Source organism: Tympanuchus pallidicinctus, unplaced genomic scaffold, assembly GCF_026119805.1.
Source record: "Tympanuchus pallidicinctus isolate F22 unplaced genomic scaffold, pur_lepc_1.0 scaffold7, whole genome shotgun sequence".
In the NCBI taxonomy this organism is placed as follows: domain Eukaryota; kingdom Metazoa; phylum Chordata; class Aves; order Galliformes; family Phasianidae; genus Tympanuchus; species Tympanuchus pallidicinctus.
The window spans coordinates 20,614,939-20,639,684 of record NW_026294791.1 but is presented as its reverse complement, the minus strand read 5'-3'; the positions used below and the strand labels follow the sequence as shown (position 1 = coordinate 20,639,684).

The following is a 24,746-nucleotide window of genomic DNA, read 5'->3' as shown; positions in this document are numbered from 1 at the left end:
TTTTTGGCAGAGAGAGTGATTGATGAGAAGTACAGTATATGAAAGAACAGTTAAAACAGACACACTGACATTATAATAGTGTCTCATCAGATGATGTGGTGTTTTGACTACATGGCTACAGTGGGTCTATAATTTAAATGCCATGAATGGCACAAAAAGCAATAGCATGGAGACAGGAATACTGTAAAGTCTCCGGGTCTGTACTTAGAAGGCTGATAAAATAACCCTTTGAACTTGTGGTGCCAAATGTTGTCCAAGTTACCATTTTTCCATGGGGAAAGCAGTTTTTGTTGCTGTGGAGTTTTATTTCTTCTCTTCCTCTTAACAGACAGACATTCCTGTTTAGATTGCTTGGCTTGCACTGCTACGAAAATCCCAGGCAAGTGGAGGCTGCTTGCGTTTTGCCTAACCCATGTCCAGTTCACACATTCAGTACAGAATTCTCTATTGTGAATAGTCATGACTATGTTTTCTTTGTGCTGTTGGCTTTTGAATGTGCTTCTTTATACTTTCACTGAAGTAGCACACAGAACTAATTTCACCAGAAGCCATTGGTGTTGAGCTGTAACAGAGTTGCACAGAGTCCTGTGACTGCATCCCAGCTATAATATTCCATTTGTTTCCACTCTGCTGTTGTAAAGTGCGCAGTGTTTTAGACTTGTCCTTCCCCTCTCTCTTTTTTTGTTCCTTTTCTTTTTCATTTCCATTTTAGATTATAACCGACTTTGTTTTGGTTATTGGACTCAATTGTGAGTAAGCACGTTTCTGTGCCTTTGCAGCAGCCAGACATTTAATGCACCTTAGTGTAATACATGGTGTAATTGTTTGCCAGATTGGACAGTCTTTCCAGATACAGTTCTTGGTCTTTGAGGACCTTGCAAAATGTATACAATATGTTAATTGTGAAGTATTTTTAAGTATGTATTTCAGAAGAGAAGAAATGCTCTGTAAGTGGAACTTGTTTTAAATAATTTCTAGCAGGGCACATTATTTCATTATACTGCTAGAATGCAAACAAAAGAATGAAGTCTTTGTAAATTGCATTTTTTCATTTAGACTGGTTCACTGCAGACAAGTCTGGTATTATACAAGGTATGCTAACTGTTTCCAATTTAGACTAAGTGCATGGACTCTTAAAATATTCACACAGGGCTAACAAATTTAAAATCCACTTAGTTCTGTGAATAAATCAAAAGTAGTAATATTTGGTATATGGTAAAGACGTAAGTAAGTAGTGGTTTTTCTTTTTTTTTAAAAAGACTTTTCTGAAACAAGCTTCGAATTCCAAGTGTGGTAAATACGTGCACATACATATGCCCTTTTCTTCTCGCTTAAAAAAAAATCATACCTAAAATTCAATGCCTATTTCTCTGCTAGAAAAATAATGAAATTTATCTATTTTACACAAAAGTAAATAAAAGTGAAAAAGATAAAGCTATTGCACTGATTTAGGAAGTTTGGGGTTTAGCAGAAGTTACTTATTGAAATCTGTCTTTATCTGGTATTTGTCATCTGAGATCTCTTCTAACTATTAGAAATTTGCAATAATCAAAATGGTTTTCTCCTGATCCTGTACATCTATATAGCTACTCGGGATCTTTCAAAATCCATTAATAGGTTTTGAAAGGAAGTCTGACAACTGTAAAAAATAAAGAAATAAAAAAAAAATAAATAAACAAAGGTACAGCGGTCAAGTGAAAGCAGCTGTCTTGTGATTTTCCCTACTGATTAGGAGTGAAGAAAGTTTTAAGTTAAACCACTCTGAATGAGTGCAATCAGTCCTTCTTAGTTTTGGCAGAAGGCAGAGGGAACTCTTCAAAGAAATGTTTAGTGACTTTAAATAAAATGTTTTTGTCAGGAAGTCCAAGAACTGTAACTAGAACTATGCCTGTGAGTAATAAATCATAGAATGGTCTGGGTTGGGAGGGACCTTTCAGATCAATCTAGTTTTAAACCCCCTGCTATACGCAGGGATGTCTCCCTCTAGAACAGGTTGCTCAAAATCTATAAAGGTGAAGTTTTTTATAAACATCTAATAGAAATTGAAACTGGTGTAATCTTGTAGCATGCTTTAAGCATGCTTCTTTCCTGTAAAGATCATTGTTTTATTTACTGATGTTATTCAGAAGTGTATAGAGTGAAATAACTACGTTTTGGGTGTTGGGCCTACAGGTTTTGTGAAAACATGGCTTTTCTTTTTTTAATAGAAACACAGAATGTCTTGGATTGAAAGGGAGGATCATCAACTTCCCCTCCCTTCCCCCACAGGCAGGGCTGCCAGCTGCTAGATCAAGCACTATATCAAGTTCCCAGGACCTCATCCAATCTGGCCTTAAACATCTCCAGGGATGGGGCACCTACAACCTATCTGGGCAACCTGTTTCAGCACCTCACCGCTCTCTCAGTGAAAAACTTCCCTCTGACATCTAAGCTAAATCTCCTCTCCTTTAGTTTAACACCATTCTCCCTTGTCCTCTCACTATCTGCCCTTGCGAAGAGTTGATTTCCCTCATATTTATGAACTCCCTTTAAATATTGGAAGGCAGCAATGAGGTTTCTCTGTAGTCTTTTCTTTTCCAGACTCAACAAGCCTGGTTCCCTCAGCCTGTCTTCACAGGGGAGGTGATTCAGCTCTCTAATCATTTCCGTAGCCCTCTCCAACAGCTCCACATCTTTCCTGTGTTGAGGACCCAGACTTGGATGCAGTATTCCAGATGTGGCACCACAAAGGCAGAATAGAGGAGGACAATCGCGTTCCTTACCCTGCTGGCCACCCCTCTTCTGATGGAACCCAGGGTCCCATTGGTATTCCGGGCTGCAGGTGCCACTGCTGGTTCATGTTAAGTTTTTCATCAACCAGAACCCTTACGGTTCTTCTCAGCATGGCTACTCTCAAGGAGTTCTCCCACTTTGTTTGCATATCTGGGATTACCTCAACCGAAGTGCAAATTCCTCTTACATTTAATAAAATTGTAATCCTTTATTATCCTGCCAATGTACTTAAGTCTCTTTTTTGTTCCATTTTTTTTGCTTGATAGCACAACAGAAATAAACAGTAAAATAAGATTTCTTGAACTTCTAGTTCCTACCTTAGATTTTTTTCCTTGATATGTCACAGGTATCATTATCAAATCCTTTGTGATGAACGTGATTGCTTTTTGTTACTGTCTATTAATAGTCATTAAAACTGCCTAGTGACAAACTACTGACAAATCAAGCACATACAATATTGAGAGGTATGACTTCATGTGCTGAACTTCCCAAATTCTGATTGCAGACTTGTCTCTGCACATAGGTCACAGTTAATTACATTACACAGTTAATCACATTACTTATGTTGAGATGCACTCCAGGCGTGTGAATATGAGGTCAACTTTTTCTTTTTTTTTTTTTTTTTGGTCTTTCTTTCCATGCAAGATGAAATGAGCTCATGTGACTGTGCTGACAGCATCGAATTTGTATTTGTGAAATGCCAAAAATATTGTTGGAAGTGACTGAGTACCAGAGTTCTGCTTGTGATTTTTGAAAAATGGTGGTTTATAGCACCCATATTGACAACAGTTTGGTTGATAGACGAGGACTTTGCCTCATTTTTGAACGCCACAGAAAACCAGGATTTACCTAGAAATCAAGCACCTATGCTTAATGCACTCTTTCAAACTACTGGAAGTGTTTGTAAGAATAATAAGAGCCTTGGAAAGCTTAGGAATATCCTAACATCTTCTCACAAACCAAAGTGCTTGTACTTCTGAGGTGTTGCAGACATGGAGAGAAAAGTCTGGTGTTTTTGTTTCGTGGATGTAATCTTTGCCTGTTAAAGTTCCTACTTGTTCTGAGGGGAAAACTCAGAGTAAATGGTGAAGAAAAATCTGCAGTGTATTTGCATTTATTTTCTCCGTATACTTGATCTTAATGGTCTTCCTAATGATCAGCTGGACTGAGCAGAATTATCAGATGATTTTAGGAAGTGAACAAGCTTCGAAATGAAAAGTATTTCAGAAGTGGTCATATCTTTGCCCATGTTAACAGATGTGAAACTCAGCATCTGAACAGCATAGGAACTAATTTCTGTAACGTCACTTATGTTATCAGGATCATAAAACAAGTACTGGACTCCTAACCACAGCGTTATCTATTACTGATATTACTTCAGAGACTCCAAATGGAAAATTTACAGTCTTTAAGGCAATACTGAATGTGCTCCTCAACTGTACTCTGAAAACTACTGTAACAGCATAATCATCAGAAAACAAAACAAAACAAAAAAACAGTTTCTTGTAAAGAGAGTAGTTACTACAAGAAACTAAAAAGCTGAAGAATTAAGTAACAATTTAGTTGAGAGCAGTTAGAAGTGCTAGGAAGATGTGCTGGTCAGAAAAAAATGACAGTAATACAATCTGGTGCCTATAGTCCTACAGGAATCAGCAGAGATGATTGAGTTTTTTTAGTAAGCCACAATCCTGTGACTTAACTGTATGGAAAAGAAACATGTCTAATGGTGTGCTCAGGTTTTGGAAAAAGCTAGAAGAGGGCATGAGAACCATTATGGTAAAAACTTGATCTTGCCTGGCTGTATTTAGCTGGTGTGGATCAAGGTTGCAAGTAGTCACTTCCCTGTCATACAACACAATTCAGTCAAAAGGAAGTGAATAGATTTTCTTACAATTATTGCTGCAAAACCCCTCTAAGGGACAACATGAATGCAAAAGACAACTTAAGAGAAGTAACGGTTAACGTTGTTGCAAACTTTAAGATCAGAGTATGAATTGATGAAAAATCTCTACTCATGAAAAAGGTTTGTCAAAAATAAAATAAATGGTTTAGGTATAGCACTAATTTCCTATTTAAGAGGTAACTTCTGAATAACCGGTGAAATGAAATCATTCTCCATGCTCAACTGAGTTTTAAATTCGGAATGAACATACAGATTGTCTTCACGGCATGCAAGCATATGATACACTTAGACAACTTTTTTCTAATAGGTCTTTTGAACTCCAGTTCCTTCAGGAAACCAACATAGCTGTTACTTTTCTGCTAAAAGCTGTGGGTATGTTCTTTAAACTATTAAAACTCTGAGGAGAGCTCAATTCCCTTCTTGATGTAGCAGTGCAGTCCCAGCTGCCATCATGAACTGGATTCCACAAATTCCTGTTCTGCTGTGTGGTGTGGTGCTGTAAGCTGTTGGACAGCAAGGAAATCATTTGGCACTTAGGCTCGAGGGTGTAATAATGACATCTTGAATCCCACATAAAGGAAGAATTATCTAGTACCTAAAGCAACATAAGGGGTAACAAAACTAACGGTCCAAACCTTCTATTCACCAAATTTGTTTCTTTAACTATAGTCAAGATTTCAGTGTGTATATAGAGGAGAATTAAAAACCACCTACGGAAGCATTTTTAGGTGTTTAGCTCTGTTGTTTCTCCTGCTGTTCCATGGGACTGTTCTTACAGGGCAGTAAAAGCTTAATAAAACTTGAATTCAGTATAAACAACGATCATAGGAAACCTAGCATAAATTCATCACCCAAGAACTGAATTTATAGCTTGTATTGCAGTTCATGCTCCACTGGTACCTGAAGGGCCTAGTTTAAAGGTTGGAATTTCATGTTGATGATACCAGCCTTAGATTTACTCTTTACTTTGTCCTTAAAGATGAATGATAGGACTTACACTCCATCTGCGTTGTTTTTAAAAAATATATAGTAAAGAAAGCTTCAGAATAGCTGGGCTAGTGACATTTCCATCTACCTCAATCAGAACTGTCCAGTGTAAACCAAACGCTAATGTTTTTAGCCCTGCTAGCTTAAATAAAAGCAGGAAGATGAAAAAGCTGCATACTTATTCTCTCCAAACTCAGCTTTTGAAATTCACAGTGTTATCAATTCTTTCCTATGTCCTCTCAGATGTGAGTGATATTCCGGTGTACTGGAATCACTGTGAGTTGCAGGAAATGTGCTTTTGGCTTCAATCCCTTTGGGAATCAAGGGACCATTTTTCTGTTTCCAAACTATTTGTGGCCATTACTTCTAATCTTCATTACCTATCTGCTCTGAAATTCACGTGTGTGTGTGTGTGTGTGTGTGTGTGCATAGTTGTATAAATGAGATCTAGTAAAATAAGGCCTAGATTTCAGATGATGACGTATTATTGCAACATACATTTGTAGTCACTGTCAACAGTATACAGCTCAGCCTGTAGGATAGAAAAAAAGATGATTCTCAAATTCCTAGAAGCACTCTGTTAGAGAAGATAATGTGGGCTTAATAATGCACAGAAAAGGATTTTTTTTTTTATGCCTTTTGAGTATGTTGATTTGAATATTAGCTTTGCTCTGTGATCTAGTTGTACTACTAAATGTTTAAGAAAGCCTGGAGGCATTTCCTAAATGAGGCTACAACTGTATAGCTTTAGATTAGCCACCTTCTAGTTTCTTCATACTGCACTAATTATAATGGACTTTAGTTGGTTATGTGAGGAAGGGAAGGTATAGAGGTCCCCCTAAGTGGTTGCCTTTCTCCTGTAGTGTGTGGAACAGCTGCATTTTACATGGCCCTTACATAGCTGCAGCAGTCTCTCCAGAACTTTAAAATATAAACTGCATTGAAATGAAGGGTGCTAGGAAAAGTCATTCAACAGCAAAGAAAGTGAGTTAGTTTACTCTGCCTGATGTGAGACCCCTTCAGAGCAGAAAGAATACCAAGCATTGCAGTGTTTTGTATACTATTGCCATGATAGGTCTGCCCAGCATGTATTTCATCCACACAGCAATCCTCTGATGCTTGTGATCTTCTGTAAAATAGTTTGTTCTCAACTATTACCATCACAAGAAAGTGTGTCCTAAGAACTATTATGCACAGAAATAAGAAACAAGAGTGCGTTTTACAAAGCAGTAGAACTGATGTGACCACTTAAAAATAACAAAAAGGAAGACAAAACACCAACTGTCTCAGGGGGGAAGCATTTTGTTGGGGTTCAAGCATTGAATAATACTTGGCATGTCTTATGCAGTATTTTTATAACACACTTTTGTTGGATCACAGTCTTCTCTGTTTGATCTTAAAGTCCAACTGTGTTAATTGAACAAATTAATGTGTAATGCATTAAGCTTGTTATATGATTAAAGGTATTACTAGAACTTTGTAGAGAGAATGTTTGGGTTTTTTTCTCATTAAGCTAGAGGTTTTTCCCTCTTGTTTACAGGCATAAACAAGACTGCAACTAACTGGTTGAAAATTTAATCTGTTTTTCCTCCTGTGGGGAACACCTAAGGTATCTTGAAGTAACATTTTTCAATGGACGTTTTTCTGGGAAGGCCTTTTGCGTGAAGAAAAGAAAAAAGACCCCTTGCTGTCCCAGAATGGTTGATAGCCTGGTGTTTTTGGTGTGCCTCTGGAATGTCCGAGTCCTGTTAGTTTTGGAGAAAGGCCTGGAAACCTGGGTTTTCAATATTCTGTGAAAGTCTTAACTATCAGACTACTATCTATCTGCAAAAAAGAAAAACAACTGCTGCCTGAGACTTTTCCTCCTCTTTCATTTGCCATGAACTCCTTCCCCAAAGGCAAATAAAAATAATGTGGACATACCTTTCTTTATAACACACAATAAAAGCTTGGTGAAACTTCTCTCTCTCTCTCTTTCTCTCTCTGAAATGCAGTAAGACACAGATCCCTTGTTTATGCAGTCTAGTAAAGAAGTAGACCATAGCAAATATGTAGCAATTATTCTTTGCAATTAAGTGTCACAACTGTACATGTATGGACAGAAGGACGCTAGTTGTGGCTGGAGCAATGGAAAATTCTTGTATTTAATCCACTGAGATTTGCACAGAAGCATTTGGCTGTCTGTGCAGCCGTACGTGTACCTGATGTTTTGCTCTATTTCTGTGTAGCAAAAACTAGAATTAATCCCCTCATGTGAGTGCTGCTGAAAAACAAACCAAACAAAAAAAACCCCCCAAAACCGACTCAAACTGGAGGAGAGAATTCTGTTAATAAAGCTAAAGTGGCTCTTTATGGAAGAAAAACCAATCTCTGAATCCCTCCCTTCAGTTCATACAAAAACTTGTAAAACCTTGGTTTTATTGTAGCTATTACAGCATCTCTTTTGATGTACAAATTCTAAATGCAGTCAGTAAAATCTTCCAAAAGATTTAGTATGCATACTAAGATATTGATTTTTTTTAAAGATGTACTTTGACACACGTCTGATTATTTTTTTTAAAGTTTACATCACTGAGGAAAGAGAGGTGACGGTTGGATCATGTTCCCCTGAGATGTACCTCATTTTTAGTAATTTGGTTTTTTTCTCAGTATTACCAAAATATTTTTGGTGCATTTCTGAATGACTATATTGCAAAAAAGAAACAGATACAGCTGTCCATCCAGGTGGATTTCCATAGTATTTAAAGTTTGGGGCTTTTCTTCTCTTTTCTTCAGTTCCTTTATTTTTAAAAACAGGTTCTGCCTACTTTCCAGAAAAGATGTTTTCCATTTCTAATTGGAGGGAATGAGGAGGTAACACCAAAGAGTATTTGATCTCTTTGAAACATTTCAGTTTTTCTTTAAACACCTCACAGTGCTGAAGCTTTCTCTTGAAAGGCTGCTGTGGCACTCAGATGTTTGTTGGCTGGAGCTGCAAGTGTGATTAGGATACTGTTTAGAAAAATTTAGTGCCCCATCAGTGCAATAGACAATAAAAGTAATGTTCAAGACCTCTTGTGTGTGGTTTGAGGCAAACTGCTTTTCTCTTAATGCTTTCAGCTTGCTGACTTGGAGAAAAGGTTGTTTTCCCATTCTTTTCTAGTTGCCTATATGAAATTCTTCACTTCAGGTCCTTGATTTTAGTTTGGCTTTTTTCTATAGTTCTTAGCTTTGATTGTTTAACATGTGCAGTGAACAGCTGCACTACTGAGTTCCGTGGACGTTGAGCCAGTATGAGCTTTATAACTGACTACACAATCTTCAATCCTGAGAGCTTTGATATAGGGGTAGAAATCATACTTAGTCATGTATGTTTTCAAATGACCTAGACCTAGAAAAGAAACAGTGTTATTTTCTGACACTCTCTGTACTGAGCTGTCTGGGATGGTTTTCTTCTGTGGCTCTGAAGCAGATCAGATAAAGTTCGGAGCCATCCAATAATTGCACGTTCCAAGTTCCTTCTCGTATCTACAGCAGTCCTGTTAATATTGCCTCTTTAAAGTTCTGTTAGTAAATATCACCAGATAAAAGGTTACAACTCTGGTTTTCTGCTCTGTAGAAGACCATTAAATAAACATAGTATTTCTCGCTGGTTAACTTGTGAGGTTAATTTCCCACTGAAGGTTTCAGTAGGCTGTTAATGGCTACAGGTCACTTGTTTCAAACTCCTGATTTTGGGGGAATTTTCTTCATTAGATCACCTCTGGTTTCCTGGTTCTTTTGTGTATGAACTTGCCTTTAAGAAGAGCCAACTCTGTATTTTCAGTATGAATTCAAAATACCTATTTGTCTGAAAATAATTTTAGGATGTGTGCCCTGTTATTGAAATAACAGTTGTGACACCACTGTATTGTATCTTCACTTGGCTATGTGAACTTTGTGTATTTAAAATTCATAACGGTGGGGGTTTTTTTTGCAATAAATTTCAGAAATGCAAAGCTTAGATCAGTATCTGTGTCTATTTTACAATTAAGTTGGACAGCCCGGTTGCAGTGCCGTTGCTTGCAGGATATGATGCCTTTTCAGCATAGGTTTTAGTTGGGTTAATGTTTTCCTCGCTCTAGAAATGCAATGTTTTCTGTGAGGTGTCTTAGAGCTCTTCCTCATTTCTGCCACCTTTGGCATCAGTTGCTGACTTATGGGTATATACGCAGGAGTTTTTGGTTTTAATGGCAATTGCTAAGTACACTGCCAAGTTTGTCAAATCAATAATGTAATCGGTGTTCTACACTACATCCTTCAGTGACTGGGGCTGAGAAGGAAACAACATCAGTGCTGCTGATCAGGAGTTGCAGTGAAGTGTTGTCTGTGGGACAGAATAGCAACAGCAAAGCCAGAACTGCTCAGTTGTCTGCTTTGGTGCAGCACTTCATCTTTTTGTCCCGCCTTATGCAACAAAACCTTGGTGGCAGGTCCCTCCACTGCAGGAGCATTAGAAAAGTAAAGATTTAATCTTTACTCTTCAGAGTAAACTTTTAGCTCTTTTCCGTGCTACAATAGAACGAAAAGCATCAACTAATGGTAAATGTCAACTAACCGCTAGACTTGAAAAACCAACAGCTGGTTTCTGCTTATGAAGCAGGGAAGCAGCGTGGGAGGAGAGGCAGAGCACCTCCTGCGATACCCACTCTCACAACAGGGAGGGAACGAAAACAAAACGGTACTGAATATGACGTTTAACCTTCAGAATTATTTTGCTGTTTCCTCATTCTTTCACTTGAATGGAAACGCTAAATGACACTCTATTTGTTTTCATGTGAAGGCATCAGGAAAAGGCCCCATGCCACCTTTAAAGGTTAAATTTGTTTCATTTCTGATAAGAAATGGGGCATCTAATTTGCTTGTATAAATTGTCAGTGTGCCTCAAATTCAGTGCAATGCTTCAATTCAGCAAAATGAAGTACATTGTTAGAGAAGTGTTGAAATGGCAGCACTTAAATGCATCAGCTGCAGATCAGAATCGATGAGTTTACTTTGAGTCCAAACAGACATGGAGGAAATAGATCACAGGATATTCATTCATTAGGTAAAATCTGAGCTCTAAAATAGTATGCAGATTTATGCTAATGTGAATTGAGAGTAATTGCAATTCACAACAACGCTGACCTTAAAGCTAAGCAAAATGTTTATTCTAACAGGAGGTCTATAGCCCAACCAGCTATAAGGAAAGATTAAGTTCCCTGGGTTTTATGTTTTTGTTGTTGTTGTTGTTGTTGTTGTTTTTAATATATCTATATATTTGCAAAAATTCACTAAGCCTCCATCACTTTTCAGAGCTGGAAAACAGTATAGATCCACATTGTTCATAGCACAATCAGGTTCAACTGATTTTTAAAAAGAATGAGGGTAACCGAACTAGAAACAGGAAGTAATTTTTCTGATTTTGGATTTGAGAACTTTCTATGTCTAGACACTGATTTTACTGAGCAGTTGAAGCTGTCTTCTAAGACTGATAATTACTGTTAAGTACAAGACGAATTCTTTTCGTTTTTGATGAACAACTCATGCACAAATAAATGCACAGAACAACAGTATCTCTTGTTATTTCACCTGTTCTTCCTTTAGAAGTATCCTTTCTTGTTTGCTGACAACTCCCACTATGATGGAGCACATGTCGAAAGTCTGAGGAATTATTAACTCCCCAAGACGGGGGTGGGAAATTAGAGCTGTTGAGCAAGGTTGGAAGGATACCAACTGGAGGATATTTGTGAGTGACGAGGATAACAGGAAGGGAGGGAGAAAAAGAAGTGGTCAGCACTTTTGGCTTTTTAAAAGTGGGGTGCATATGACTTGCTGTTATGTTTTTGCAACGTCTTGTTTCCAGACTGTTGGCTTTGTCAGCCACATCTTTAATTTGCTCAGCCTATAACAGCTGCTTCTGCTGCTACCACAGAAAGAAAAATTATAGTTTCCAAGCCTTCATTTCTTCCCTCTTACCTATAATACTCAAGTTCCAGTCTGTCTGACCACTTTACTAGGCTTTTTTAATTAGCAGGTCTTTTCGTGGCACTTAAGTATGTTTTGCATATATAGAAACACTAAACAGCCTTGGAAACTCCTGATGAGATGAAAAACATCCTGCTGGGAACATAAAATAGCACGTAAAACCTGGAAAAATGATTTCTGTAATTGAGATTTTCACATGGCCTACTAGAAGGCATCATTTTAAGTTTATATACTTGAAATCATTTGATTAATGCAGACTCTGCACTATTTTCTTGATTTCCTTTTGTAAAGGTGTGTCTTGAAATACATAAAATGCCTGTGATGAAAACCAGTGTTCAGATACTTCTGTGAATTTTGTAGCTCAGATGTTTTTACTGGATTTACCGAAGTGAGATGGGTGGAGTTTCATAATAGTCTCTTCCTTGTACCTAAGACCCCTGTGCCGCTTGGTCAATTGATGAGTTGACAAACCATTATGAAGTGCTAGTACACGTCGTTCTGAAAGGTATAGTCTACCATAAAGTGTAACAGCTCTCACTGCTGCAAGTACCTTAATATAATTGAAGAAAAAAGCTTGTTCTAATCATTTGCTAATTGTACAGCATGACTAAATAATCTCTGGGATGTACCTTGGAGACCCGATAGTATGCCTCATTGACTTCTGGGGAACTGACACAGAAGGCGGCAGTTAAATTGCCCTCAGCTCACTCCGTTTGCTTGTCTGCAGATCACTGATGATTTGTCTAGAAAACAAAGAAAGGAAAGATTTAGAGTGATAGCTAAGAATAAGCTCAATAGATCAGCTGATAGTTGTTCACATTACCCAAGGAAAAATACCTAGCTCTGCTGTAGAAGTCTGGCAGTGTTATTATACTTATAATTTTGGTTTTTGAGATGAAATATATTGTGCTACAAGTTTTTGCTCTGAATGAAAAGAGATTATTCAGAATATTAAACTGAAAAATAATTCTGTGGATCTTATACTTTCAATAATTTTAATATTACAAATAAGTAGCTCTATGGTATTTTCCTTCATGCTGTTTTTGTGAGATTATTCAGAAAGACCAAAACAAACAGAAAACAATCTGTAGGCTGTTTTTCAGTACTGTAGGTGTTTATAAAATCCTTCTCTGGAAACTCAAATAATAAAACCTGCGTTCATAGCTCTTCTGCCATAATGGAGCTTATGTTTCATTTTTTATTTTAAATAAATAAATCCTACTTAAATACTCAGAAATGCAGGTCTAGGCAATAGTCTGACCTTTTTTGGTGCTAAGCATCAAGCCTGATGAAACCTTCAAAAAACTTATTTTTCAATAGCTCTGAATTTTGTTACATCCTTGGCCTGCAATGTAATCAGTTTTCCCCAGTCCTTCAAGTGCTGTGAATTGGATGATGGGATTCTCAAAGCCTTCCAGTTCTTGGCATTTGGCATGTTTTGAAAATGCAAAGCATAGGTAACAAATATTCAAGGTTTTGCTACAGCCACTTGCTTATTAAATTGGACTCGTGTAAATGAGTTTAGTATCAAGTATTGTGTATTAAATGTAAAAGGAAATATTTTCAAATATATACTTCTCAATGGTCTAAGGATCCCCTTTTTGAAGAGTTTATAGTCTGAAAAATACTGTAATTATACATCATATGCTGAAGACTTGTTTGTTTTATTAAAGCATTGTGCAGTTTCATAGAAGATGTTCTGAGAATTTCAGATCCATCTTGAGTGTAGCTACATCATCTGTATTAAAATGAGTTCAGAAACATGCAAAGTTGAAAGGTGTTTGGAGATTTCAAAAATCTCACATTTGTGGAACATGAGAGTGGGGGTGGGAGGGGAAGAAACAAAAAAAAAAAAAACAACCCACACCACCCCTCAGGGTGTGCTTTAATTACAGAATGCCCATTATGATAATACATTTTATGCTGGAGATCTACACTGTACAAAAGGCACTAAGCCACAGTCTCCTTTTTCAAACCCTATGTCACCTATTGCCTGGACACGTAGTCATTAAAATAAACTCAGCTGCAATGACAAGTATAAGACAAAGATGTAAGATTTCATTTCAACTTCCAGTAGCTTTTATAGTTGAAATTATTCTGGAATTTAATCTTATTCAAGTAATCTTTAAAAGCATTCAAATAGAAATAGCTGAGGAAGAAGACCAGCACATTAAATCAAGTGATAATATTTTTCAACTGCTGCAGTGTTTCTAGAATTTGATATAAACCTTTTTTCTCTCAAGATTCTTTTTTAATGTTATACTCAAAAATGTTTACTAGTAGTATTAGAGGAAGTATGTTTGTAACTTTCCAGTCATAAATCTTGTCTTGATTCTAGTTTCATTCTTTATTCTGTGTCTTTCCCCTAGACAGTAACTGCATCAATAATAAGAGGGAGATACAGGCTTTCACATCTCTGCAGTGCATCAACATTAGGATCCCTTTGTACTAGATACTATGCAAACACAAAACACAGTAACCGCCCCTACCCAAACACTTGCAGTAGCTGGTATTTGATGTAGGCACACAGGAAAGGATCAAGGCAGCCTGCTGGGCACTGGTTTCAGTCTGCCAGCTCCTGGACTGATACCAGCCTGGATTTTGCTGGCTTTGCTGGAGGTTTGAGTGGTTTCAATAGATGTTAGGGGTCATGATGGCTGTTCCTAAGCCTCTTCTCTTGAGATGAAGAGGAAAGTACCTGTTTGAGCAGACAACCATGGAAGTAAATGCTGCTAGACATAAGTGTGGACTTCTTGTTAGGGAAAACTGGATAACATGGATGAGAAGCAGAAAGGGGCTAGATCTGGTGGAAAATGGAGACCTAAGAGATGGAGGGCTCAGATGCTGCCCTTGCTGTGGCATTTTGTCTGAGCAGATGAGAGAATTTTGTAGGAACATGGGATGAAGAGGAGATCAGTCATGGCTGGATGGTAAACTGCAAAGAAAGAACAAAAAGCATGCAGATATTATCTAGCTAGGAAGACTTAAAAATAAATGTCTGGACTTCGCAAATGGAAAAATAGTGGGATCAGTCTAAGTGATGTGAAAGTTACATTAAAAAAAGGTATAAATTTATGATTCAACGTGTAATGTTCAAAGTTTTCTTGTTCACTATTCACCTCAGTTGGAAGAAGGAGAATAGGGCTGTTTTTCAGAATGATCTTTGTGTTTTCTTACTACTCCTGATTTACTTGAAACCATGCATGATTATAATTATCAGCATTGGTAACTTCATTTGATTTGATTAGTTAGTGTGAAGATTATCAGCACTTTCCTTCACAAAGCATATCAGCAGAGCAGTCTTCAGGAGTGGACAGAAGGGAATAGCAAGGTCTGTGGGGCAGCACTTGTAATAAGTGACAACTGTGCCACACCTCTATGGCCAGGGTATTAAGCGATCAGAGGAAACACCACTGCCTAAGAATGGGCTGAAGGAAGGTAAGTGGGGATAAGCAGAGGGCAGAGAGCTGGACTTGCTGCCTGCAGTGCTTTCTGCTGTGCCTTAGATGCAGGAGCAGGACTGGCCTGTGGCCCAGGGGCAGCACAGCTGCATAACATATCCGGTAGAGGGGTTGCAGCTGTATTCTGGCTCAATTGCAAATCTGTCAATGAAAGGCATTAATCACGTTTTTAGACGTTGTATTATGTAATGGTTTGGTTTTTATTTATATGCATAAATGTTCCTGATGGAAGACCTTAGTTCAATTTGGGCACCTCTGATACTGTCTATGTAGAAGAAGCCTCACATAAAAGAAGGGTTGCTTTAAGCAGAGATCTCTAGGAATGCTACATGCTGATGAATGGTAATTATCAGATCTGTGTGCATTCTGTAAACCTTACTAGTAGTGAAGCCTCCATTTTACACCTCCACTTTGTAAATTACCAGTCTGTTGGGACTTCATATTATCTTTAATAGCAGCTGGTACTGGATTGGGACCACACTTGAAATAATTGATAGATTTAATCTTACATGCCTCTACTGTAAACATCCTTTTCATTTTTAAATTAATGAGAAAGTTGAGTAGTTCTTCTTGAAGTTTTCCCACCCTCAGTTGCACTCTTTCCCAACTTCCTGACTCGTTTCAGAGAGAAGTCACGTTCTTTCGTTTTCTCTCTGCTCAGCTTGTCTCTGTTCCCACTGCTGCTGATCTCTGCTCACAGAAGCAGTTCCAGCTCAGTGATGAGTGCCAGTCACGATAGCAGAACAAGCCAGAAGTAGTAAACTTATGATTAAAAGCTTGCAAACTTGGAAGTGCTTAGGTGCCAGGGTTTTAAACTCATTGCAACTTTATTAATGACACCCTGGGGGAAGAATCTTTTAATAGTAAACACATCCAAACAGATTTGAGTTAAAAAAGCTGAGTTTACTTTATTTTGGTTGCATGTGTACTACAACTTTATCAAGAGATGATTTAGAGGAACAGCAGCAACATCTTAGCTTGGATCTCGTTAAACTGAAAGTCCTCCACAACTGAAAATGATTTTTCAGCTTTATGGAAGCTTCCTCTCTCCCTCCCCTCATGGCATTCTGCAATTTAAAAAGAGCTGTGCCTTAAACAGCATTTGAGCTTACTGAATAAAGAACTCTAATTTTTTTCTCTCTTTTTTTTTTTTTTTTTTTTTCTTGGAACACGCATTCCTGCACTGTTTTTGGAATGATGCATGTGCCAATGTGTGTCTGTTCGTATTCTTCTCTCTGGTAGTTCTATGTAAAAACTCCTTTACCCAAGAAAATGGAATCTTTGTGTCTTTGTCTCCTCGCTAGCTTTCAGGCATGTTTTGGCAGGAGCTTCAGCTGTCGAGGCACTGGAGAGGAGGGGCCTTGCAGTCATTTGTCAGCTTTTCTTGCATCTGTAATTTTTTGTCCACTCAGCAGTACTGGAGGGGCTTAGAAAAGGGAGACAGCTTGTAGTTGTTGAAAGTTAAACTCTTTAAATAATTGTCAGACCATAATGGTTTGAGGAAGGTGTGCACAGGGGGAGAAACTACGAAAGTTTCAGCTTAATACAGCTGTAGGTTTAAAGGTCTAGAAAATTTTCTTTTTGCCACATTATGTGCCTTCTCCCTGTGTGTGTGTATGGGCAGTGTTACTGTGCTTCCAGGCTTGTTTACTCTACTGATAAACCGGCTTTTTTTAGTGGTGAAGAAAATGATTTCATGGCTGTTCAAGACTGAGTTCCTTCCGACCAGTGGCTTTTTAAAAATATTTTTTCTCTGACTTTTGTCCTAATCCTCTACTGCAATATTCCTTCATAGCTCATGTACTTTCATCATCATGTGTGACATAATCAAATAAGAAATTAGTTATTTTTTCTTTTTGTTATTGGAAGATAGGCTCCTTCATATCAAATAAAGCATTTTTCACCCTTGGCTTTTTACGGAATATAAATGTTGATCTCTCCTCATTTCAGCAGGCTATTTAAGCTAAGGACTCATACTGTGAGCTGTTAATTAATCAGTGTGACAGATGAAGCAAGTATCCGACTATGAAAGAAAACCTTACTTCAGTGACTAACAATGAGAATGTGAGCCCAAGTGATTTAAAGGATTTTTTTGTGTGAAAGTGCGATAAGGAGTCTTAAGCTGTTAGAGGCAACGTTGTTTTTTCGCTCAGCTTGTGTCTCTGCACGAACATTAAAGGGCTCATCAATATTTTGTCTTGAAAAGTCTAGACAGCAGTTAAAAGAGCCTCTCCTACAGCTTGAAGAGATCCCATTTCCCATAATTAATAACAGGAAGCGAGTAAATAAGGCTATGCTGACAAATGAAACAGCAATGGCAACATGGATCCAGAAACATTAGCTCCTAACTGAGAAATGCAGCTGAGGTCTGTTGATATTAGAGGGAAAGATCACTGTGGAAGCCCAAGAGCTTTGCTCAAGCCTAATTCAGTTATGTGATAGCAAATCAAAGGCGCAAAAAGCACGATATGCATTTTCATTATTGAGGGTGATTCCTGACCTTTGATTATGTTTGTACAATTGTCCAGAAATGCTTCCCTCTGTCATTATTTGCACTCTTTGAAGGAGGTTTTCGTGTTTATTTAAAAGCTACCAGAAGGCGTTTCAGACATTTCCGGGAACAAACTGTATATGTGTATTTTAGAAAGATAAGAAAAGAAAGGAAACTTAAGGAAAAGTTGCTGGTGTTTTTGTGTTATTTTTATTTTTCCTCTTTTAAGGACTGTATTTTCCCTTCTCATACACCTTTTCAGAAAGTAGTTGGAAACCCTTTCCTCTTCCCACTCCCCTTCCAGTTCCTGTCAGTTATGTCACTGAGCTGTTAAGGTCATTTTGGCAGCTGCACATTGCTCTGCCTGCCATGCTTATGACTGGCTTTGGTTTTGAGGTTACTTAGTGGAGAAGAGAGGGGAATGTGTTTTCCTAGAGGAGCAGTGATAAGTAAATGGCAATATTCAGGGGCAGTAGAAATGTTTATGCCATGTTTAGGCCAGCCCTTAAGTCTGAGTGTGTTGAATTAAGGGTTAATCGTTCCTCATGTCCACAATGTGATGCAATTGTGTAATACAGTTGGTATGGCATCTTAATGCTGACCTTGAAAAGGGAAGAAAAGGCAATTTATTTCACTGATTTTTTTTTTTTTTAGACACTCTAGTCAGTAAATTCCTACTTTAGCTATTTAATTTTCAGTTAACTACTAGAATTATTTTTTCTCTCTGTGGTAAGCCCAACAGCTCATATACTAAAAATGACAAGGTAGACCCAAATAACCCTGTTTGTAGAGCTAATGTTTTTCCTTTTCTGTACATTTTATAAGATTAACCAGCCGTTGCTGTACAGGAGCATGGCAATGAATACTAAATAGTCCTTCCATAAGGCATTTTGGAAGGAATTCAGTAAATTCAAAGAAGATATCCCAACGCTGTGTCCTGTAATTTTCTTTATTTTTTTCCACTGACTGTAGTTAATACTACAGCAGACTATATCCAAAAAGTAGTTGAAATATTTGCATGGCTGCTTCCTTGGCATTGTCAATTTAAAATATTTACTGCAGATACTCTGTTTAGTGACTGATTAAATGAGTTATCTGAGTGTGTATTCCAAATTTTAAGTGTAGATTTTTTCCATTTGACTTTGAAATTATACAATTCCATAGTTTGCAACTGGATTTCTGATATTTTCTAAATGCATTTCCGTCCTGTTAAATAGCGAGCGCTGCGTTCTGTCATCCTGAATCATGCATGCCTATATCTAGCTAGACTTACAGCTTTTCTTGAGACAGCTCAGGGGATGTGGTACTACTTGACTCAAGTGCTTGGCTTCTTAGTGCAAATAAATGTCTCAAATGACTAATATAATAAGAAAAAAATCAAAAGGCAGTAGTTGAATTCATTTTCAGAGTATACTGGCGTACTTCAGGTACAATTATAAACTATTATGTTAAGCTCTTGGGGTTTGTTTCATTCTGGTGGTATTTTTTGTTTTTGTTTGTTTGTTTGTTTGTTTTCTGGAGCTGTAATATTTAATACAGTTCCAGATGCTATGGGAATTTTCTTTGTAGACAAGAGAGTTCTTTACAACAAGAAAAGTTAGATTACAAAGAAAAACTTTGAAGAAAATAGTGAAAATTTATATAATTTTTTGACCTTCAAAAATGAGATGTTTACATGCTGCACATAATTGACTTAAGTTTAAAACTTCTATAATTACACAGAAAATAATATAAAACCTGTTTAGTAAATAACTTGAATGTCTTCAATTGTACATCACAAAGAGCATTTTTACATTGAGCATAATCCTTGTATTCAGCTTTTGATGTGACTTTTGCATGCCTAAGGAGGGAACTTTAGTGTGTAGGATGAAGGAGGGAGCTGTAATGTGTAGGATGATTCTTTTAGAATGAAAGGTGATGTAACACTGACTATTCAAATATTTGAATCTTAAGATGATATTACAGTTCAGCAACAGAGCACTGCTGCTTAGTGCACCGCTGCTTAGTGCAGACTGATCAAGTGCCTATTTCACAGATATTAACAAATATACTCAACTGTTGGGTAGCATAAAACATGGTTCCTGGCATAGGCTTGCTTTAAGAGATGATAATATGAAAAAGTATAGTCGTAGCAAGACTGGATGTTGGTAGCAGAATTCTGTTATCTTAAACTCATAGATATGTGGTTTCCAAGTGAAACTCTCCTGAGAACTGGCAGTTTCCAGGCTGCTCTATAGACTTCCTGTTTATCTTATATGATGCTGGGAATACCATCAGATGCTATAGTACTTGTTTCCTAAAAGGGTGAAGGCAGTTCTTTTTCTTTTTTTGATACCATATTATCCAAAACCCATTCTGTTAAAGTAGAAAGTTTTAAAATAGCTGTAAGTGTTCTGATTATACCACAGCTTTTAACAGCTTTTTTTTTTTTTTTTTCTTTGAAGACTCTTCTAAGATTTTAAAATCTTCTAAGATTTATTTGAGTATATTCTTTGTGTGTGTGATCTGACCTGATGTGTCTCTTCTCTGGTCTTTTAAAGTATTTTCATATGTCTTATTTACTGAAGAGTAAGAGAATTTTATTTGACCTGTTGGTAGGGTATTTGATGGTAGGGTCTCTATTTAAAAAGCAAACAAATGAAAAAAGCATTAGAATAAAATAAAGGAAAATACATTCACACTCAACTTTGAATCTCAGTTTCTAATCACATCCCTGACAATTTTTAAGCACTTCTATGGTTTATTCTTAAGTACTTTCTATTAGGATGTGAACTGTTTCACAAAATGTTTTAATTCACAGAAACTGGGTAGCCCCACTTGTTTTAATCAGTAATGTAATTCTGGCATGCAATTTAAAGATGATATTCTCATTAATCCTCCTTGTAAATAAAATAATGTTTATGTAGATGAGAATGCTGTAGAATTACAATGAAAGTAGATGCATACAGATGGACTGACTTAAAGAATTTTATTTTTATCATCCCTATTGTTGGTCAGTTTTTGGCTCTTCAGAAGCTCTCCAGGCTTCTGAAACCTTTCCCTCTGCCTTACGTCCTAGAAGGGAACAATTAGGAAGGGCAGGAGATCTCGCTCACTATCTTGGCAGATGTAGCATTGACTAAGAGGTCGAGAGAGGGTGGAAGAAAGGTAAATGAAACACACAAGAACAGCACTTCTCATTCAAGCATACTCCAAATGCTGATTTGCTTAACATACAAATTAGACGCAAATTTTCTTCTGACTTGTGTTTCAACCATATGAGACTCAAAATGATCCGCATTGCTGCATTGCTGTCAATCAGAGGAAGGAATGATAAAGCAAAGTAAGAAATTGCATTTTTCCTTAGGCATCAGTTGAGTAAGGGAACACATTCTCAATTTATTATTTCTTGATTTAACTATTTAAACCCTGACTCATCAAATCAATGTGTATGATGATATCTTTAAAAAACTACTTTTGGAAAAGCCAGGAGATGGGAATATGCAACAACAAAACTGGGCTTTTGTTAGACTAAATCTTCTCTTTTAAGAAGATAAAACTTAAGCTTTTACAACTACCTTTGCTCCTTTCCAGAAATGTTATTTCACATTGGTAAAATGAATACAATATGACTAGCTAGTAAGTGATTTTTTTTTTTTAGGTTTAACATCAAGGCATCTAAAGAGACAAAATAAAGATCAGGAGCACTTTCCTTTACTACTGTTTATTTGTTTGGCTTTTTTTTTTCCTCTCACAGCAAGTTCTATTCTCTTCTGTAAATAGGCAGTTTTTTGTTTTTTTTTTTTCAACTTTCCATCCTTCATTAGCTTCTATACTTGATGCAGGTGTAGTACAAGTCTTCGTTTATGATACAGGATGTGAGTTTTATTAAATAAGAAAACTTCAGACTTTACAGTTTTCTTTTTTCTAAGCTCTGTGTTTTCCTTGAGTGTGGTTAGTATAGGGCCTGGTAGAGCGATCTGACTTGGGAACAGCCAAACCTGTTTCATGAGTACATAAATCATACTGTTCAAGAAGCAGGTTTTTTGTAAATAATTTCCTTCACAGTAGGTCAAACAGTATTTTGGTGAAAGCCGTGCGTCCTGCTTCTGAGCAGTATTGCATCTAATGCTTTCATTTTACTAATTAATTTAGCATATGTAGACATTACCATGTTAATGAAACATGTCTTCAAGTTAGAACTTGAAATGCTTTTTCCAGTGATTTTTGTCCACCCTGTTTTGCTTCCAGAATGGCAATCTGCATTTCACCAGCAATGTCATAGTTGGCCCTCAAAAAAAGCAAAAAAACAAATAAACCCAAAACCAAAAAAACCCTCAAAAATAAATAAATCAAAAATGTACTGCAGGCATACACTGATTCTTAGTTGGCTGAGTTTGGCCTCTGGCCCTGTTACTCCTCCATGAGTTGCTCTGACAGTGGTGACATAACAGCACGTGCCCTGGCAAACATTACCAGTGCTGCAGGTACTGTAGCCTACAGTAATGACACGTTGGTTCACTGAAGAGGTCTTAACAGTTAATTTTAATTTGATTAATTAAAAAAAAAAACACCTTTTAAATCTGTTTCTAGTGAAAGCACTGCATGTCACATGACTTACTGAGATATAACATTGCAGAAGAGTACTCTGGCCCTCAGCATTTGCTCTCCAGAATTACAAATATTTCTTAGCTAACTGAAACTGGCCTTGTGTTTCTGTTGTTACTTTGATTTCAGTGACACTTCATAGCATTTTCCTTAAATTTATATTATCTTTTTAGAGATTTTCTCTGTGAAATCATTATACTGGTCATTTTGCTTTAAATTATATAGAAACCTTTCAATAAAAATCCATGCCACGTAAGGGAATCTATACCTATCGACAATCTACATTTCCAGGATGATTTGACGTATATATATATTATATATATAATATATAATATTATATTTCACTCTAGAGATGTCTAATGTTGATGAGATATGCCACAAATTATATTTGTGCCCATAAGTAACTTGAGTCAACCTTCAACTATTATGTCCAAGCACACTGCCATATTGTTGACTTGCACTCTGCAGAAGAATATGTATTTGTTGAGTACTTATATAGTTCTCTTTTCAAACATGGTGAATTTTCTGATTTTAAGTATTTTTGTCTTAGTGAAGAAACAGCTATATGTTTTGTTGGACAATATTTTTTCACATTCTAATAACCAGTATTCCTTAATCTTCTCGGGCATTTGCTGGTGTCGAAGATCAGTGGAAGCAAGTCCAGTACATGACTGACAGTGAGCAATTTTTTTTATGGAAACTGTCTTAAATTTTAAAATAGATCAAAATGTCCACATGGGATCTGTACTTATTAGAAATAGTATCTTCATTCCACACCTCAAATAGATCAATCTTTACAGTAGCTAAAGATCATTATGATTATTTAAAGATTAAAATGATTATTTCAAGTGTGTACTTAGCGTTCTTACAAAAGATCTAAACTGGAAGGTGAAGGTAACAGTGATGTCTAGGCTATTCTGCTTAATTCAGGAGGAACTTGGGGTTTTCCTTGAAGAGAAGTCCACTGAGATAGCTGACATCCACACAGCACAGTTCCATGACTTGGGAAAGAGCAGCCTGCTATAATTTCTGTAATTTTTAAAGATATTTTTCATCAACAGTAGCCTCTCTTGAGTCTTCTCATCTCTAATGATGAATTTTCAAAAACCTAGGAATAGGTTATTAAGTAACTTTGTCAAATACTATTTTAGCTCTAATCATAATCCAGAAGCTGAGAAGATCTTTATCTTGTCTAGTTTGCTCCATGTGTCACTTCTTTTGTGAAGGCAAAATCTTCTGTAGCAGCAGAATTGTTTTACACACAGAGCTGACTCTCATTTCTTTTCTTCTCCCCATAAAGCTCTACTAAATATCCCAAAAGTCATCATTCCTCTCTCCTGAATAAATTTGCATACCCCTTTAATAATTGCAATTCTCTTCATATAAAATATAAGGTGGGATGTGCTAGTTTTATTAATATGGTATGTATATGTAATCTCAAAGACTCGTTAGGCATTATTCTGTTTTTGTTCATTGGTTTTACTGGATCTTTAACTTGAAAAGTTGGCATAAGTAGTTGCACGTGCTCATAATGGACTAACAGCTTTTTATAAAAAGTATGCGTTAGGTACAGTTCTACACAAAATGTCTTGCACGAGTTTTCCACAAATTGACCATGGGTTTATTTTCTCCACAAATTATCCATTATGTTTGAAAATTTTGTTAAAAGCAACTTTGAATTACTTCTGACCCATTAGATTAAACACTTAATAACTTAATGGGAGGTCACATTGTTGTGCCTGTATGAGAGTGAGAGAAAGTAACATGGCTCAATATGTTGAATAAATACAGCCTCTGAATGCTCGTTTCCCAACTTACATAAATTCTTCGTATACAGAAATGAATCACTGTATACCATTCATTGCTATTTTTTAACTGGGAAACTGATAAATATTTTTATGACCACAGGTAAGCAGAAGGCTCATTTTTTCCACTCCACAAAACTTCTACAGTTCAAAACTTGTTCTGTTCCACATTAAATTTCAGTGAAACTTAAGAATGAAGAGATCTGTCTGAACTGTTGATTTACTACTGAATGGGAAAGAGCTATTCTGGAGTCAGTATATCTGTTTTTGATGAAAAATCTCCTTTTAATCCTTAGAAATGTTTTCCAGAGGAGTTTTCATAAAAAATGGTGTAACTTCATTTCAAGTGCAACTTCATGAACCACTATTTTCCAGCTTGACAGAAAAGTTGATATTCAAAGGCAGCACTGCTTGTGAATTAGAAGTCAAACATGAAGTGAAATCTTTTTACGTTTCTGGTGAGAAGTGGCACTTGATCCTTGAGGCAAACAACTTCTCTTCAACCTACATGACACATTACATCACATTACTAACAAGTGCACTGGCAAGGCTAGAAGATGAAATGCCACTTTCTGTTAAGTTAAAAGTAGGGCACATTTTTCCATTTCTGAAAGCTCTATCATTTCATATAGTTGCTCCTGCAAATGAAAAATGGCAATGCTCCTGTACAAAAGTGATCTATGTATTAGAGGAAAGCAGCTTATGTTGAGCAGTGTGGCACAAGAAGATGCCAAGCTTTTCATGAGGAGAGCATG

The 24,746-nt window shown here is 36.8% G+C and overlaps 2 long non-coding RNA genes across 4 annotated transcripts in view; one reads left to right on the top strand and one right to left on the bottom strand.

The window, feature by feature from the left end:
* LOC128072509 (uncharacterized) overlaps positions 1-7,463 on the top strand; it is a 46,996-nt gene extending 39,533 nt beyond the window's left edge. For both annotated transcript variants that reach the window (XR_008202311.1, XR_008202310.1), the window contains exon 3: positions 7,203-7,463. This is a non-coding gene — a long non-coding RNA (uncharacterized LOC128072509). The remainder of the gene's footprint in view (positions 1-7,202) is intronic.
* LOC128072508 (uncharacterized) overlaps positions 1-24,746 on the bottom strand; it is a 63,566-nt gene that overhangs the window by 20,735 nt on the left and 18,085 nt on the right. For both annotated transcript variants that reach the window (XR_008202307.1, XR_008202308.1), the window contains exon 2: positions 12,277-12,390. This is a non-coding gene — a long non-coding RNA (uncharacterized LOC128072508). The remainder of the gene's footprint in view (positions 1-12,276; positions 12,391-24,746) is intronic.